The 19,225-nt window shown below is 37.5% G+C and overlaps 2 non-coding genes across 2 annotated transcripts; one reads left to right on the forward strand and one right to left on the reverse strand.

Annotated features, from left to right (window-relative positions):
• Nucleotides 1-254: 254 nt before the first annotated feature.
• LOC112726092 (small nucleolar RNA R71) lies at nucleotides 255-362 on the forward strand. The gene has a single exon (XR_003165160.1). It is a non-coding gene; the product is annotated as a small nucleolar RNA R71 (small nucleolar RNA).
• Nucleotides 363-18,216: 17,854 nt separating this feature from the next.
• On the reverse strand, nucleotides 18,217-18,324 carry LOC112724555 (small nucleolar RNA R71). Its single transcript, XR_003163712.1, has one exon. It is a non-coding gene; the product is annotated as a small nucleolar RNA R71 (small nucleolar RNA).
• Nucleotides 18,325-19,225: the final 901 nt, after the last annotated feature.

Genomic DNA, 19,225 nt, shown 5'->3' on the forward strand with positions numbered 1-19,225 from the left:
AATATTTTGTTTTGAGCCAATATGGCATTCAGAGTATCAACCTCAAGAACTCCCTTCTTCATAGGCGTCCCATTGCTCACAGGATTCCTCTCAGAAGTGTACATGAACTGGTTATTAGCAACCATGTCAATGAGTTCTTGAGCTTCTGCAGGCGTTTTCTTTAGGTGAATGGATCCACCTGCAGAAGTATCCAATGACATCTTTGATAACTCAGATAAACTATCATAGAATATATCCAGGATGGTCCATTCTGAAAGCATGTCAGAAGGACACTTTTTGGTCAACTGTTTGTATCTTTCCCAAGCTTCATAGAAGGATTCACCATCTTTTTGTTTGAAGGTTTGAACATCCACTCTAAGCTTGCTCAGCTTTTGAGGAGGAAAGAACTTGGCTAAGAAAGCCGTGACTAGCTTATCCCAAGAGTTCAGGCTATCCTTAGGTTGAGAGTCCAACCATACTCTAGCTCTGTCTCTTACAGCAAAAGGGAAAAGCATGAGCCTGTAGACTTCAGGATCTACTCCATTAGTCTTAATAGTATCACAGATCTACAAGAATTCAGTTAAGAACTGAAAAGGATCTTCAGATGGAAGTCCATGAAACTTGCAGTTCTGCTGCATCAGAGAAACTAGCTGAGGTTTCAGCTCAAAGTTGTTTGCTCCAATGGCAGGAATGGAGATGCTTCTTCCATGTAAATTGGAATTAGGTGCAGTAAAGTCACCAAGCATTCTCCTTGCATTATTGTTGTTGGGTTCGGCTGCCATCTCCTTTACTTGTTCAAAATTTTCAATAAGGTTGTCTCTGGATTGTTGTAATTTAGCTTCTCTTAGTTTTCTCTTCAGAGTCCTTTCAGGTTCTGGATCAGCTTCAACAAGAATGCATTTTTCTTTGTCCCTGCTCATAAGAAAGAGAAGAGAAAAAGAAAAGAAGAGGAATCCTCTATGTCACAGTAAAGAGGTTCCTTATTGTTAGTAGAAGAAGAGAAGAAGAAAAATTCGAACACAGATAGAAGAGGGGGGTTCGAATTTGGTGAGTGATGTGAGGAAGAGATGTTGGTAGATGAATAAATAAATAGAATAAGATGAGAGAGGGAGAGGATTTTCGAAAATTATTTTTGAAAAAGAGTTAGTGATTTTTGAAAATAGTTTTTGAAAAAAAAGTTAGTAATTTTCGAAAATTAAAATAAAAAAATTAAAATAATTAGTTAATTAAAAAGAAATTTTGAAAAAGAGTGAAGATATTTTCGAAATTTAGAGAGAGAGGGAGTTAGTTAGGTAGTTTTGAAAAAGATAAGAGACAAACAAAAAGTTAGTTAGTTAGTTGAAACAAATTTGAAAGGATAAGAAGTTAGGGAGTTAGAAAAGATATTTTGAAATCAAATTTTTGAAAAAGGTAAGATAAGAAGGTATTTTTGAAAACATATGATTGAAATTAGTTTTTGAAAAAGATTTGATTTTTAAAATCACAATTAATGACTTGATTCACAAGAAATCACAAGATATGATTCTAGAACTTAAAGTTTGAATCTTTCTTAACAAGCAAGTAACAAACTTGAAATTTTTTTGAATCAAAACATTAATTGTTATTGTTATTTTCGAAAATATGATGTAAAATTAAGAAAAATATTTTTGAAAAATATTTTTGAAATTTTCAAAAATAACTAAGAAAAATGAAAAAGATTTGATTTTTGAAAAAGATTTTGAAAAAGATAAGATTTTTAAATTGAAAATTTGATTTGACTCAAAAACAACTAGATTTTAAAAAGTTTTGAAAAAGTCAAATCTAATTTTCGAAATTATGAGAGAAAAGAGGGAAAGATATTTTTTTTTGATTTTTTGAATTTTTAATGATGAGAGAGAAAAACATGAAAATTATGCAATGCATGAGAATTTTAGATCAAAACATGTGATGCATGCAAGAATGCTATGAATGTCAAGATGAACACCAAGAACACTATGAAGATCATGATGAACATCAAGAACATATTTTTGAAAAATTTTTAATGGAAAGAAAACATGTGAGACACCAAACTTAGAATTCTTTAATGCTTAGACACTAAGAATTCAAGAATGCATATGAAAAACAAGAAAAGACACAAAACATACAAATGCAAAGATCAAACAAGAAGACTTACCAAGAATAACTTGAAGATCATGAAGAACACTATGAATACATGAAAATTTTCGAAAAATGCAAGATGCACATGCAATTGACACCAAACTTATAACGTGACTCAAGACTCAAACAAGAAACACACAATATTTTTTATTTTTATGATTTTATGATTTTTTTGTATTTTTATTTTAAAATTTTCGAAAATCATTTTGAAAAAGAAAAAAATAAGGATTCAAAATTTTTCATGTGAATTCCAGGAATCTTGTACTCTTTAGTCTAACGCTCCAATCTAAGGGTTAGACATGGCTTAATAGCCAGTCAAGATTTAGAATGGATTTACATCCATTGAGGTGATTAGTTGAAGACCAATCCCAAAGGGGTTTGGGTATGGCTTTTCAGCTAGATAGGATTCAACATGTTACCATGAAACTCTAGAATTCATTCTTGAAAGTTTTGAAGCCATAGAATAATGTATTTTTGAAAACATTATTTTTTTATTATATTTTTTTTTCGAAAACAAAAGAAAAATTTTTGAAAGATTTTTGAAAGATTTTTGAAAACTTTTTGAAAAGAAAACGAAAAGAAAGTTACCCAATCTGAGCAACAAGATGAATCGTCAGTTGTCCAAACTCGAACAATCCCCGGCAACGGCGCCAAAAACTTGGTGCGCAGAAATTGTGATTACACTTTGATTATGTAAAATTCATTGCTCTTTCTTTTCCTGGCAATGGCGCCAAAAACATGATGCCAATACCATGGTTCACAACTTCGCACAACTAACCAGCAAGTGCACTGGGTCGTCTAAGTAATACCTTACGTGAGTAAGGGTCGAATCCCACGGAGATTGTTGGTATGAAGCAAGCTATGGTCACCTTGTAAATCTCAGTCAGGCGGATATAAAATAGTAATGGGGTTTTTGAAAATAATTAATAAAACAGGGATAGAAATACTTATGTAAATCATTGGTGAGAATTTCAGATAAGCGAATAGAGATGCTTTCGTTCCTCTGAACCTCTGCTTTTCTGCTATCTTCATCCAATCAGTCTTACTTCTTTCCATGGCTGGCTTTATGTAATGCATCACCATTGTCAATGGCTACTTTCGGTCTTCTCTCGGGAAAATGATCCAAATGCCCTGTCACGGCACAGCTAATCGTCTGGAGGCATCACCCTTGTCAATGGTTACATCCTATCCTCTCAGTGAAAATGGTCAACGCACCCTGTCACGGCACGGCTATTCATCTGTCGGTTCTCGATCATGCTGGAATAGGATTTACTATCCTTTTGCGTCTGTCACTACGCCCAGCAATCGCGAGTTTGAAGCTCGTCACAGTCATTCAATCATTGAATCCTACTTGGAATACCACAGACAAGGTTTAGACTTTCCGGATTCTCTTGAATGCTGCCATCATTCTAGCTTACACCACGAAGATTCTGATTAAGAGACCTAAGAGATACTCATTCAATCTAATGTAGAACGGAAGTAGTTGTCAAGCACACGTTCATAGGGAATGATGATGATTGTCACGTTCATCACATTCAGGTTGAAGTGCGAATGAATATCTTGGAAGCAAAATGAGATGAATTGAATAGAAAACAGTAGTACTTTGCATTAATCTTTGAGGAACAGCAGAGCTCCACACCTTAATCTATGGAGTGTAGAAACTCTACCGTTAAAAATACATAAGTGAATAGAGGGTAAGCATGGCCGAATGGCCAGCCTCCCATGGAGGTCTAGAGATCTAAAAATGATCCAAAGATATCTAATACAATAGTAAAAAGTCCTATTTATAATAAACTAGCTACTAGGGTTTACAGAAGTAAGTAACTGATGCATAAATCCACTTCCGGGGCCCACTTGGTGTGTGCTTGGGCTGAGCTTGAGTGTTACACGTGTAGAGGTCATTCCTGGAGTTGAACGCCAGTTTTGGTGCCAGTTTGGGCGTTGAACTCCACTTTGCAACTTGTTTCTGGCGCTGGACGCCAGAATTAGGCAGAGAGCTGGCATTGAACGCCAGTTTGCGTCGTCTAAACTTGGGCAAAGTATGGACTATTATACATTTCTGGAAAGCCCTGGATGTCTACTTTCCAACGCAATTGGAAGCGCGCCATTTTGAGTTCTTTAACCTCTGAATCTGATTTTTGCTCAAGTCCCTCAATTTCAGCCAGAAAATACCTGAAATCATAGAAAAACACACAAACTCATAGTAAAGTCCAGAAATGTGAATTTAACATAAAAACTAATGAAAACATCCCTAAAAGTAACTAGATCCTACTAAAAACAATGCCAAAAAGTGTATAAATTATCCGCTCATCACCTTCCCAAGACCGTTTTATCATTTAAGTTTCATTTACTTTCTCGCAATTTATCTTTCATGTCCCCCCAAAAGTATACAATCCATAACCAATAACATGAACACTTCCCTGCAATTTCTTGAGAGACGACCTGAGGTTTAAATACTTCGGTTATTTTCATTGGAGTTTGTACTTGTGACAAACTAAATTTTGATTGAGGATTATTTGTTGGTTTAGAACTATACTTGCAATGAGAATTTATTGAGAAATTCTATACCGACATAAAAATCCCTTCATCAGCAAGTTCAAGAGGTGATGGTTCTTAGAGGAATTGATATTCAACATTAAAATTTATTTGTTGTTAGAATAGAATGTTAAAATATCCTTGTCCTTGACTCCCCCAATTAGAATTTGTGTAATTCCTCCATTCAGGAAAAGATGAGTAATTTCTAGAATATCCCAGTGGCTTACACTGTGTTTGTTCCACTAGTCTTGTGAGAGACATATGTTGTTGATGCAAGAGTTTATTGACTGCTAGGATTGTGTCCATAGCATTTGATTCCATGATTTCTTAAACACACAAGCAAGAAAAGATCAAACGCACCTTGCAGAATAAAAGAGAAATAAAGAAGGAAGAAAGAATTTAAACAAGATAAAGAAACTAAAAGAAAGTAAAAAGAACATAAAAGAAAAGAAAATAAAATAAAAAAATAAACATGAAATAAACAAAATAAACAAGATCTAAGTTAGGATTTAACCGGACGTATGTTGTCAATCTCAATTATCCCTGATAACGGCGCCAAAAACTTGATGACTGAAAATTAAAGCTCACGGATACCGACAAGTGCACCGGATCGTTCAAGTAATACCACAGTGAGTGAATATCGTTCCCACGGGGATTAAAGAATTGAGCAAGAAAATATCATATTAAATACCTAATTTGATTAATAAAACCTGGATTGAGGAGGGCAAGATTATGTCTTACTTGGAACCTTGAGTGCTTGAATGTTGAAGGGACAGTGAGCTTGAGTGTTGATTGAGAGAAGACAATGATAGTGAGAGTCAAAGGCTTCGGAGATGTTTAAGTTCTTAGAAAAATCAATCCTCGTTTATCTAATTTAAAGGATGCAAAGATCTTTTCACGACAAATCTTAATTAACTGCTTTCCAATTTATTGGCTCCTCAGTTTCTCTTCAATTAACCAATCGCTGATTTCTTGGTCAACCGATTAATTAAAAAGGTTAATTACAAAACTGATTTAGTTTCTAATAATATTCACAAGTAGTCCTTAAGTTGAATTATATATCACGTATTCAAGCTAGTCCAGTCCAATTGATTCTTATAAGAAAACACAATTTTCAAAAGTTGTTATAATCCAAATTATATGTCATGTATTCAAAACTAGAGTGATTGAAAATCAAGTGGTGTCGTAGAGTGATTGAAACAATATTCCTAGTCGAATTCAAAAAGCCATGTGAAAGAGTTTTTAAACTATAATTTAGATATTAAATTTTCCAAAATAATAAAAAATTTGAAAACGGGATTAACATACCTTCCTTCACTACTCCAATCTGTTCCGAATTTTGTTCGCTACCACTTAAGCTAGCCGATAATAGAACGTACTCCTCACACTCACTCCCATTATAAGTAATTCTCACTGAATTTAGGTAAAAAAAATGGGATAACACAGGTGACGGACGGAAAATTGCCGATTAAGAATTTATAATGAAAATAGCGTTGCAAGTACAGTTCTTAACCGACGAAAATTTCACTTATCAATTTAAAAAGAGTTCTCACAATTTAAGAATGAAATACTGGGAGTAGAATTCCCAGGTCGTCTCCCAACGAGTTGACAAAAGAGTGCAATTTATTGGTCAGGAATTTTCTGAGAAATTTTAGAGTTGGAGAACGGAAAAATAAAATGATTATTAATTAACAAGAGGTTTTATATATTTGAAATAAAAAGTTTTGACTGGGAGAAGATTAATCGGAATATCTATCCTTGTTGAAATTTCCCAAGGATAATAGTAAGAGGTTGTTATTCTACTTAGTTATCCTTTACTTAATAAAGAAAATTCAAGTAACTAACCAACTCTGATTCACATGTCCTAATCCTCTCCTAGGGAAGGATTAGAGTAAGTGACTAGAGAGTCAGCCAATAGCTCCCAATTACAAATTAACACTTGAGTATTCCAACTCAAGGGTCTCCTATTAATCAACTCCCAAGTCAAGTTGGGAGTCTACTCCATTGACATGAATGTTATTTTCATAAACATGTAAAGTGGGTAGATGGAAGACATGGTAATTCAAATAAAGCAATAAAAGAAAATTAATTAAAGGTAAAAATAACTCTTTGCATTAATAAATTCCAAAATCGAAGATATCCATATGTGACTCTGAACAAACTGAATGGAAAGTAAAAAAGTAAGGAAATAAGAAAGCAAAATGTAATGATAAAGACTTCAAAAGGAGGTAGTAACTCTTCTCAATATCCAATCCAAAAGCATAAAACTAAAAATCTATGAATATGAAGAACCTTAGAGGAAGTAGTAGTTTTCTCTCCAAGATTCAAAAATTAAAACTAAAATTATGTCAAAGTGAATGTGTGTTGAGTCTCTGCTTGTCCCCTGGCTCTAGTCTGTGTTTTCGGGCCGAAAACTGGGTCCAAAACCAGCCCAAAATCGCCCCTAGCATCTTCTGCAATTTCTGCATGTGGCGCACGTCACGCGTACGCGTAGGTCACGCGTACGCGTCGATGGTCTTCTACGCATGTCACGAGTGCGCGTCGATAAGTATAAAAGGACATTAAAAATTAACAATTTAAAGGGTTAGGAAGCAAGTTTTCAATCACAGAACAAAATTGGGAAGGATTTGTAAAATCATGCAATTTGTATGAATAAGTGTGCAAAGAACTGATAAAAACCACTCAATTTAGCACAAGGTAAACCATAACATAGTGGTTTATCAATCTCCCCACACTTAAACATTAGCATGTCCTCATGCTAAGCTCAAGGAGACCGAAAGAATGAATGGGGGAACGTAAGACTCATGCAATGCAGCCTATGTAAATGAATGCAACTATATGCTAAGATGTTTTTACCTACTTGGTTAAAAATAAACAAGTTCTCCAAGACAAACATAAATCGGATTCCACTAATTCAAATCACACAATAAAAGACAAGTAAACTTGTAAGAAGATAGCTCATGAAAGCCGGGAACACATAATCAAGCATTGAACCCTCACTGGAAGTGTATATGCACTCTAATCGCTCAAGTGTCTAGGGTTAATCCACTCTATTCTTCTCTAGTCATGCTTTCTAAAACTTTGTTCTTCATCTAACCAATCAACAAATATTTAGTGTACAAATGCAAACACCATGAGGTCTTTTCAAGGTTGTAATGGGGCTAAGGTAAGGATGAGGATATATGTATGGCCAAGTGAGCTATAATATGAATCTTTGACTAACCTAGGTTCTCACCTAACACACACACTCTATATAATTCTAAAATCATGCCTAGCTACCAAAATCCCACTTTTTCATCACATACTCATGTATCAATTTTTAATTCCACCACATATGCATTGATCTTTTTATTGGTCTTAACATTGGAGTAATTTTGTCCCATATTCATAAGTATTTTTGGTTTTTTTATATATATATATAAATGAAAGCATAATATATCAATGCATATGGTTTTCAATTTTTACATGAGTAAGTACCCAAATTCCCAATATTTTTGTCAATAAAACACAACACATTCTCATCAACTCAAGTTTCCACAATTCCCCACACTTAGTTGACACACAATCTCTATCTTAAGCTAATCAAAGATTCAAATCTGGTAATTAATTATTTTTCTGCTTAAGACTAGTGATATGGTAATATAAAGAACAAATGCGAATTCAAAAAGGCTCAAAGTGGCAAACAAAGGTAAATGAAATGGTAGGCTATTTGGGATAAGTGAGCTAATAACAAATGATGGCCTCAATCATATGTATGCATGAATATACACTAAACAATGGACATATAGAATGGAACAAACCATAGATTGTAATCATAGAGAAGGAAACACACAAGAATAAAAATCAGGGTTAAATAATGTAACCATATAATTAAGCTCAAAATCTCACAGGTTGTGTGTTCTTAGCTCCAAAACCATGTTCCAAATTAAAATCTTCAAACAAGTTTAACAAAAAAGTTTTAATTTAAATTAGTGAAATGCTATAAAAAGGGTCTTAAAAAGAAATTTATTACTTCAACCAAGCAGAACATACATGCAAGCAATTATTTTTATGCAATCTATCCTATCTAACAAAATAAAATCCAATATTGGTGTTAAGAGAGAAAGATTACCTCCGGAAGTCAGGGACTGACCTCCCCACACTTAAGGCTTGGCACGGTCCTCTGTGCTATCAGTAAGAAGCAAGATAGGGCTGGAAGCATCGCCTCCACTGTCTGGCTCATCATGGCTCCTTGTGCTACTAGGTGAAGGGGAGTCCAGGGTGTCCTTTTGTTCCGGAGGTTGGTGGGTACTAACAATGAGCTCCTTTAGATAGTTGTATCGGCGCTTGTTGCGGCGCTCCATTTGCTCCATCCGTCGGTCTTGCTGGTCGAACCTCTGAAGGATCTGAAGAAACATCTGATGCGTGGATGATGGTTGTGGTGTGGATGATGGTGGAGTAGAGGAAGGAGGAGTGTCCAAAGATGGGCCTGAAGGCCGACTCGCAGAAGGAACTGGGGGTCTGATGTACTTTCCATTCGAGACGTATTGATCGGCCTTAGGGATCATGGCCTTCGTGTCCCCAGCCCGATAGGAGACACCTGCTGCAGAGACTAAATTTGAAACCAATACGGGGAAAGGCAGGTTATCCGCTATCTGCATGTGTCCCATTGCCTACCGGATGAGTCGGGGCAGGTTGAGAGGTTGTTCCGTAAGAATGCACCAGATAAGAATAGCCATGTCCGCTGTGAAGGTGGACTCATGAGTGCTCGGAAAGATATAGTGGGACATAATCTGTGCCCATACGCGAGCCTCCAAGGTAAGTGCTTGGGCTGAGATGCTCTTGGGTTTTGACCGGTGTTGCCCATAGATCCAGGTGCTGCCAGGTTGGGCTATAACTTCAAGACGATGTCCCAGTCGAACTGATACATCTGGCGCTTAAGAGAGGCCTCTTGATAGGTGTCCAATCCCTCTGGGCTAAGTGAAAGATCCAGTACTCTCTGTATGGCACCCTTGGAGACAGGAACTTGCTTCTGACGAACATAGACAGTCTGCAGAGTAGGCGAGTAGAAGTTGGAGTAGAATTCAACTACCCATGATAGGTTAGCCTCTCGCGGCTACCTCCTTAAGAATCCCCACTGTCTCCTCTTGATGCGGGGCTTCACAAAATCAACAAAATATATTGGGAGAATGAGTAGATGCTCATTATTGTAGTTCTTCTCAGCTAGGATGGGGAACATCTGCTCGCAGTAACGATTAGTGAACCGTGTGGAGTCCCTTACAGGAAAGGCTTTCTCTGCTTCATCAACTTTGATGATCCTCTTCATCCGCTTTGTTGGCGGCTTGACGCTGGTAGATGGTGGCGCCTTAGCCGGTGCTCTCTTGGTTCCTCTCCTTGCCGGTGGCTTTTCAGAAGCCTTCTCCTTTCCTCTTTTAGTGGCCATCCTAAAAAAAGGAAGAAAGAGAATTAATTTCAAGTATATATAACTAATAATTGGAATGAGGGAAATCTAAGTAATAATCAATGCAAAAGTAATAATGATGTCCTATACATGGTAGCTACAACATGCATGGAAGACATTAAGTAAACATCATGAAGGCAATTCATAATAATTAGATACAAGAAGGTTAAAAGCATGCAAGTAATAGGCATGAGAAGCATAACTCAAGCATCAATTATTAAATGTACCAAATTAAAGAGCACTTGTATGATGACAATTGTGAATGATAATCTCAATACATGTGGATTGCAAGTGTTGTGAAAAAGGGAGGCATTAAAGTGTGAGAGTAAAATAAAATAGAATTCAAAATGCCATGAGAGCTTTTTCACAAACACTTGGTGTGCAAGTAAAAATAGGAATTAAAATAATAAATCCAAGTGTATATGAGATCCTGGTGCGCATAAATCGTGTTCATTCATTCCCCGGCAACGGCGCCAAAAATTTGGTGCGCAGAAATCGTGATCGTTCATTCCTTGGTAACGGCGCTGAAAACTTAATACGCATGTTCATAATCTTAATTCTTTGTCACAACTTTGCACAACTAACCAGCAAGTGCACTGGGTCGTCCAAGTAATAAACCTTACGTGAGTAAGGGTCGATCCCACAGAGATTGTCGGCTTGAAGCATGCTATGGTCACCTTATAAATCTCAGTCAGGCGGATTCAAATGTTTATAGTGGATTGATAATTAAAATATAATTAAAATATAAAATAGGATAGAGATACTTATGTAATTCATTGGTGAGAATTTCAGATAAGCGTATAGAGATGCTTTCGTTCCTCCTGAACTTCTGCTTTCCTGTTGTCTTCATCCAATCATTCCTACTCCTTTCCATGGCAAGCGTTATGTAGGGCATCACCGTCGTCAATGGCTACATCCCATCCTCTCAGTGAAAATGGTCCAAAATGCGCTGTCACTGCACGGCTATTCATCTGTCGGTTCTCGATAATACTGGAATAGGATTCAGTAACCCTTTTGCGTCTGTCACTACGCCCAGCACTTGCGAGTTTGAAGCTCGTCACAGCCATCCTTTCCCGGATCCTACTCGGAATACCACAGACAAGGTTTAGACTTTCCGGATCTCAAGAATGGCCGCCAATAATTCTAGCCTATACCACGAAGACTCTGATCTCATGGAATGGAAGGCTCGGTTGTCAGGTGAGGCAATCATGCGTCATGAACCAGGAGGCTAAGAGATATGCACTTAAGTTATTGCAAGTAGAACGAAAGTGGTTGTCAGGCACGCGTTCATAGGTGAGAATGATGATGAGTGTCACGGATCATCACCTTCCTCAGGTTGAAGAACAAGTGTATATCTTAGATAGAAGTAGGCTTGAATTGAATAGAAAAATAATAGTACTTTGCATTAATTCATGAGGAACAGCAAAGCTCCACACCTTAATCTATGGTGTATAGAAACTCTACCGTTGAAAATACATAAGTGATAATGGTCTAGGCATGGCCGAATGGCCAGCCTCCCAAAGAGGGTTCAATCATCAAAACATGATCAAAAGATGATCCAAAGATGTAAATACAATATTAAAAAGTCCTATTTATACTAAACTAGTTACTAGGGTTTACAGAAATGAGTAAATGATGCAGAAATCCACTTCCGGGCCCACTTGGTGTGCGCTTGGGCTGAGCATTGAAGCTTTCACGTGTAGAGGTCTTCCTTGGAGTTGAACACCAGTTTGTAACCTGTTTCTGGCGTTTAACTCTGCTTTGCAACCTGTTTTTGGCGTTTAACTCTAGAATAGGACAGAGAGCTGGCGTTGAATGCCAGTTTGCATCATTTAAACTCGAGCAAAGTATGGACTATTATATATTTCTGGAAAGCCCTGGATATCTACTTTCCAACTCAATTAAGAGCGCACCATTTGGACTCCTGTAGCTCCAGAAAATCTACTTTGAGTGCAGGGAGGTCAGAATCCAACAGCATCTGCAGTCCTTCTTCAGCCTCTGAATCTGATTTTTGCTCAAGTCCCTCAATTTCAGCCAGAAATTATCTGAAATCATAGAAAAACACACAAACTCATAGTAAAGTCCAAAAATGTGAATTTTGAATAAAAACTAATAAAAATATAGTAAAAAATAACTAAATCATACTAAAAACTATGTAAAAACAATGCCAAAAAGTATAAATTATCCGCTCATCAGATCCATAATAAAATGTCAATTGTCAAATTACTCCTCATAATATCCACAAGTTCAAATATAATAAATGATACCCAAATAAAGTTCTAACACCAACATAAAAATGCATGAGAAAAGAATGAAAAAGAAACCATAAATAACTAAGCTAATATAAAATTGAGAAGAAAGAAAAATAATTAAATGCAATAATTCAAAGAAGAATGAAATAGTAGAGGAGAGAAAGAAAAGAAATCTGAGGAAGAAGATGGAAAAGGGAGGAAGAAAGAAGTATGAAGTAAGAAGTAAGAAGAGGGAAAGAAGGAAGGAAGAAGAAAGAAGAAAGAATTAGGATTGAAAGAGAAATAGGATTTGGGAGGAGAAAAATTGAAATCTGGGCAGCGCACTTGTTTAGTGATACGGCACATGCGACGCGTACGCGTACCCCACGCGTACGCGTGGGTCGCGCAAAACTGGGGGTGACGCGTAAGCGTCGGTCACGCGTACGCGTGACCATGATTGTGCTAGTCGCGCGAATCCAGCCGCGCGCACGGACAACTCTCTGTTCGATTCGCACAGGGGCCAAAATTGCATACGACGTGTGCGCATCAGGCACGCGCACGCGTGGATGGCCATAAAGGGAAAATGACGCACACGCGTCAGGGAGGCGTACGCGTGAGTGATGTTGTGCCTCTAGCACAGTGCCAGCACCGTCTTAGACGCGTACGCGTGGATTGCCAAAACTGCAAGTGACGCGCACGCATGAGATACGCGTACGAGTGGGCTTGCTTGCGCGCAAAGCACGCTTCCTTCGCCACTCCCGCGCAACTCTCTGTTCAAACCTAATATTTTTCGCATTCACATATGACGCGTACGCGTCATAGACGCTTGCACGTTGAATGCTTTTTTTCTTATATATGCAGAATGCAGGTGATTATGTAGAATTTATGAATTAACATTGATAAAAATAAAATAAAACTAAGAATAAAAAGAAAAGGGACGATCATACCATGGTGGGTTGCCTCCCACCTAGCACTTTTCGTTTACGTCCTTAAGTTGGACGGTCCACAAGCTCAGTCTTCTGCTGTTGGTGGATCCTCCAAGAGAAAGATCTCCAGCTCCTTGTTGTTCTTCATCTTCTTACCATGATACAGCTTCAAGCGGTGGCTATTGACCTTGATGAATTTGGAACTTGAAGGATGACTTAGGTGGAAGACGCCATATGGCTCAGCCTTTTCCACCCGGTATGGGCCTTCCCATCTTGATCTCAACTTGCCTGGCATGAGCCTCAACCTGGAGTTGTAAAGGAGAACCAACTCCCCAGGTCTGAACTCTCTTCTCTTGATATTCTTGTCGTGCACAGCCTTCACCCTCTCTTTGTATAGCCTGGAGTTGTCATATACTTCGAGTCGAAGGTTCTCTAGTTCTGCTAGTTGCAGCTTCCTTTCAGCACCGGCTTTCTCAAATCCCATGTTGCATTCCCTTACAGCCCAGAAAGCTTTGTGCTCCACCTCTACTGGGAGATGACAAGCCTTGCCATAGACTAGGCGGAATGGACTCATTCCGATGGGTGTCTTGTATGCTGTCCGATAAGCCCAAAGCGCATCTACAAGCCTGGTGCTCCAGTCTTTTCTATGAGGCTTGACAACCTTCTCCAATATGCGCTTTATCTCTCTGTTAGACACCTCGGCTTGCCCATTGGTCTGGGGGTGGTAAGCCGTTGCTACCTTGTGAACGATGCCATGTTTCTTCAGTAGACCTCTGATGAGCAGATAATTTATACGCTTTTTGGCATTGTTTTTAGTATGTTTTTAGTAGGATCTAGTCACTTTTAGGGATGTTTTCATTAGTTTTTATGTTAAATTCACATTTCTGGACTTTACTATGAGTTTGTGTGTTTTTCTGTGATTTCAGGTATTTTCTGGCTGAAATTGAGGGACTTGAGCAGAAATCAGATTCAGAGGTTGAAAAAGGACTGCTGATGCTGTTGGATTCTGACCTCCCTGCACTCAAAGTGGATTTTCTGGAGCTACAAAACTCGAAATGGCGCGCTTCCAATTGCGTTGGAAAGTAGACATCCAGGGCTTTCCAGCACTATATAATAGTCCATACTTTGGCTAAGAATTGACGACGTAAAATGGCGTTCAACGCCAGCCTTCTGCCCAAATCTGGCGTCCAGCGCCAGAAAAGGATCCAAAACCAGAGTTGAACGCCCAAACTGGCACAGAAACTGGCGTTCAACTCCACAAATGGCCTCTGCACGTGCAACACTCAGGCTCAGCCCAAACACACACCAAGTGGGCCCCGGAAGTGGATTTATGCATCAATTACTTACTCATGTAAACCCTAGTAGCTAGTTTATTATAAATAGGACCTTTTACTAGTCTTTTTGACCATCTTTGGTCTCAGTTTTAATCTATTGTTCATCCTGGATTGTATTTTGATCCTGTGATCTCATTTAGGGGGCTGGCCATCTTGGCCATGCCTGGACCTTTCACTTATGTATTTTTAACGGTGGAGTTTCTACACTCCATAGATTAAGGTGTGGAGCTCTGCTGTTCCTCAAAGATTAATGCAAAGTACTACTGTTTTCTATTCAATTCTTCTTATTTCGCTTCTAAGATATCCATTCGCACCCAAGAACGTGATGAAGGTGATGATTATGTGTGACGCTCATCATCCTTCTCCCTTATGAACGCGTGCCTGACAAACACTTCCGTTCTACATGAATTAAGCTAGAATGAATATCTCCTAGATCTCCTAACCAGAATCTTCGTGGCGTAAGCTAGAATGATGGCGGCATTCAAGAGAATCCGGAAGGTCTAAACCTTGTCTGTGGTATTCCGAGTAGGATTCAATGATTGAATGACTGTGACGAGCTCCTAACTCGCGATTGCAGGGCGTTAGTGACAGACGCAAAAGGATAGTAAATCCTATTACAGCATGATCGAGAACCGACAGATGAATAGCCGTGCCGTGACAGGGTGCGTGAGCATATTATTCACTGAGAGGATAAGATGAAGCCATTGACAAGGGTGATGCCTTCAGACGATTAGCCGTGCCGTGACAGGGCATTGGATCATTTTCCCGAGAGATGACCGAAAGTAGCCATTGACAGTGGTGATGTATCACATAAAGCCAGCCATGGAAAGGAGTAAGACTGATTGGATGAAGATAGCAGGAAAGCAGAGGTTCAGAGGAACGAAAAGCATCTCCATTCGCTTATCTGAAATTCCTACCAATGAATTACATAAGTATCTCTATCCCTATTTTATTATATAATATTCGAAAACACCATTATCACTTTATATCTGCCTGACTGAGATTTACAAGGTGACCATAGCTTGCTTCATACCAACAATCTCCGTGGGATTCGACCCTTACTCACGTAAGGTATTACTTGGACGACCCAGTGCACTTGCTGGTTAGTTGTATCGAAGTTGTGACAATCATGAATTAAGATCAGAGCACCAAGCTTTGGAGCCATTACCAGGATTTGTTCGAGCCTGGAGATCACAATTTCGTGCACCAAGTTTTTGGCGCCGTTGCCGGGGATTGTTTGTGTTTGGACAACTGACGGCTCATCTTGTTGCTCAGATTAGGTAATTTTTTTTTCGTTTTGTTTTCAAAAAAAAATCTTTCAAAAATCTCTCATCTATTTTCGAAAAAAAAATAATAAAAATGTTTTCAAAAATATATTTTTCTTCAAAATTTTTAAGAATGAATTCTAGTGTTTCATAAAGCACGTTGAAGCCTGGCTGGCTGTAAAGCCATGTCTATTCCTTTGGGAATGAGTATGTCAGGCATGTCATATCTGAATTACATGCTGAAGCTTGGCTGGCCATTGGCCATGTCTAGTGTTTTGGACCGGAGCTTTCATTGAAGGCTTGGCTGGCTAGTGAGCCATGTCTAATTCCTGGACTGAAGCTTTAGACTAAGAATGCAAGATTCCTAGAATTCATATTAAAAATTTTGGAATCCTTATTTTTTCTTTTTCATATAATTTTCGAAAAAAAAATCCAAAAAAATTAGAAAATCAAAAAATTCAAAAATATTTTTCTGTTTCTTGTTTGAGTCTTGAGTCATGTTATAAGTTTGGTGTCACTTGCATATGCATCTAGCATTTTTCGAAAATATCATGCATTAATGGTGTTCTTCATGATCTTCAAGTTGTTCTTGGTAAGTCTTCTTGTTTGATCTTGATGATTTTTTGTTTTGTGTCTTTTCATGTTTATCATATGCATTCTTGAATTCTTAGTGTCTAAGCATTAAAGAATTCTAAGTTTGGTGTCTTGCATATTTTCTTTGCATTAAAAATTTTTTCAAAAATATGTTCTTGATGTTCATCATGACATTCAAAGTGTTCTTGGTGTTCATCTTGACATTCATAGCATTCATGCATGCATTCATTGTTTTGATCTAAAAATTTCATGCATTGCATCATTTTTCTTGTTTTTCCCTTGCATCATAAAAATTCAAAAAAAAAATCAAAAAAAAAATCTTTCCCTTTTTCTCTCATCAAATTCGAAAATTTGAGTTGACTTTTTCAAAATTTTTTAAAATCAAGTTGTTTCTCATGAGTCAAATCAAATTTTCAATTTGAAAATCTTATCTTTTTCAAAATCTTTTTCAAAAATCAAATCTTTTTTCAAAATTTCTAGTTATTTTCGAAAATTCCAAAAATATTTTTCAAAAATCTTTTTCTTATTTTTATACCAAATTTTCGAAAATAACATAATCAATTAATGTTTTGATTCAAAAATTTGAAGTTTGTTACTTGCTTGTTAAGAAAGATTCAAACTTTGAGTTCTAGAATCATATCTTATGATTTCTTATGAATCAAGTCATTAATTGTGATTTTAAAAATCAAATCTTTTTCAAAAACTAATTCCTATCATATCTTTTCAAAAATATCTCCTTATCTTATCTTTTTCAAAAAAAAAAAATCTTTTCAAAATATCTTTTCTAACTTCCTAACTTCTTATCTTCTCAAAATTTGTTTCAACTAACTAACTAACTTTTTGGTTGTTTCTTAACTTTTTCAAAACTACCTAACTAACTCTCTCTCTCTCTAATTTTCAAAAATATCTCCCCCTTTTTCAAAAATTTCTTTTTAATTAACTAATTATTTTTATTTTTATTTCAAAAATTTTCGAAAAAAAATACTAAACATTTTTCAAAAACCATTTTCAAAAATCACTAACTCTTTTTCAAAATAATTTTCGAAAATTATCACTCCCCCATCTCATTCTATTTATTCATTCATCTCATCTCACCTCTCTTCCATCCTCACAGTTGTGTTTCTTCCATTATATTACATTCTTTGTCTCCCCCTCTTCTTCCACTCACACAGGGATCCATATACTGTGGTATAAAGGATCTCTATTATTATTATTATTTTTCTGTGGCCTCTTCTTTGTCATATGAGCAGGAGCAAGGACAAGAACATTCTTGTTGAAGCAGATCCAGAACCTGAAAGGACTCTGAAGAGAAAATTAAGAGAAGCTAAATTACAACAATCCAGAGATAACCTTTCAGAAATTTTCGAACAGGAAGAGGAGATGGCAGCCGAAAATAATAATAATGTAAGGAAGATGCTTGGTGACTTTACTGCACCTAATTCCAATTTAGATGGAAGAAGCATCTCCATTCCTGCCATTGGAGCAAACAACTTTGAGCTGAAACCTCAATTAGTTTCTCTGATGCAGCAGAACTGCAAGTTTCATGGACTTCCATCTGAAGATCCTTTTCAGTTCTTAACTGAATTCTTGCAGATATGTGATACTGTTAAGACTAATGGAGTAGATCCTGAAGTCTACAGGCTCATGCTTTTCCCTTTTGCTGTAAGAGACAGAGCTAGATTATGGTTGGATTCTCAACCCAAAGACAGCCTGAACTCTTGGGATAAGCTGGTCACGGCTTTCTTAGCCAAGTACTTTCCTCCTCAAAAACTGAGCAAGCTTAGAGCTGATGTTCAAACCTTCAGACAGAAAGAAGGTGAATCCCTCTATGAAGCTTGGGAAAGATACAAACAGTTGACCAAAAAGTGTCCTTCTGACATGCTTTCAGAATGGACCATCCTTGATATATTCTATGATGGTTTATCTGAGCTATCAAAGATGTCACTGGACACTTCTGCAGGTGGATCCATTCACCTAAAGAAAACGCCTGCAGAAGCTCAAGAACTCATTGACATGGTTGCTAATAACCAGTTCATGTACACTTCTGAAAGGAATCCTGTGAGTAATGGGACGCCTATGAAGAAGGGAGTTCTTGAGGTTGATACTCTGAATGCCATATTGGCTCAGAATAAAAAATTGACTCAGCAAGTCAATATGATCTCTCAGAGTCTGCATGGAATGCAAGCTACATCCAACGGTACTCAAGAGGCATCTTCTGAAGAAGAAGCTTATGATCCTGAGAACCCTGCAATAGCAGAGGTGAACTACTTAGGTGAACCTTATGGAAACACCTATAACTCAACATGGAGAAATCATCCAAATTTCTCATGGAAGGATCAAAAGCCCCAACAAGGCTTTAATAATGGTGGAAGAAACAGGTTTAACAATAGCAAGCCTTTTCCATCATCAACTCAGCAACAGACAGAGAACTCTGAACAAAATGCTTCTAATTTAGCAAATCTAGTCTCTGATCTATCTAAGGCCACTGTAAGTTTCATGAATGAAACAAGGTCTTCCATTAGAAATCTGGAAGCACAAGTGGGCCAGCTGAGTAAAAGGATCACTGAAATCCCTCCTAGTACTCTCCCAAGCAATACAGAAGAGAACCCAAAAGGAGAGTGCAAGGCCATTGACATAAGCGCCATGGCCGAACCTCTGAGGAGAGGAGAGGACGTGAATCCCAAGGAGGAAGACCTCCTGGGACGTCCAGTGATCAATAAGGAGCTTCCCTCTGAGGAACCAAAGGACTCTGAGGCTCATCTAGAGACCATAGAGATTCCATTGA

The sequence above is a fragment of the Arachis hypogaea genome, chromosome 11 (genome assembly GCF_003086295.3).
Source record: "Arachis hypogaea cultivar Tifrunner chromosome 11, arahy.Tifrunner.gnm2.J5K5, whole genome shotgun sequence".
Lineage (NCBI taxonomy): Eukaryota > Viridiplantae > Streptophyta > Magnoliopsida > Fabales > Fabaceae > Arachis > Arachis hypogaea.